The sequence below is a fragment of the Nicotiana attenuata genome, unplaced genomic scaffold (assembly GCF_001879085.1).
Source record: "Nicotiana attenuata strain UT unplaced genomic scaffold, NIATTr2, whole genome shotgun sequence".
In the NCBI taxonomy this organism is placed as follows: domain Eukaryota; kingdom Viridiplantae; phylum Streptophyta; class Magnoliopsida; order Solanales; family Solanaceae; genus Nicotiana; species Nicotiana attenuata.
The window spans coordinates 148,617-149,157 of record NW_017671334.1 but is presented as its reverse complement, the minus strand read 5'-3'; positions in this window follow the sequence as shown (position 1 = coordinate 149,157).

Genomic DNA, 541 nt, shown 5'->3' with positions numbered 1-541 from the left:
ATATATATATATATATATATATATATATATATATATATATATATATATATAAGTTAAATACTCTCTCCGGTCCAAAATAAGTGATTTTTTAGTTGTTTTCATACATATTAAGAAATTCATCTTTTAACATTAATTAGCAATGAAATTGACCATATTAACCTTTATTGTCTCTTCACATAAACACTCCTAACATATATTCCAACATTAATTACTCCAAGGGCAATGTAGGAAACAAATAATTAATTCTTTCTTGAAATCAGGAAAAATCACTTATTTTGGACCACAAGAAAAAAGACAAAAAATCACTTATTATGGGTCGGAGGAAGTAATATGTATATATTTTGATTAACATCTTATGGTTTAAAGTTTAGACAGTTGCATTGATTAGATTTGAGGCATAACTAGATTTTAGTGCGCTGCCGAGTTGGTTCCCACTCTAGCTTTTCTCAAACTTTATTTGGCAATGGTGCCCCGCTAGGTGCTTTGAAATCCTACCCGCCTCTAGTGCCAAGAGCCTAATACCATAATGTAACTCAATTAT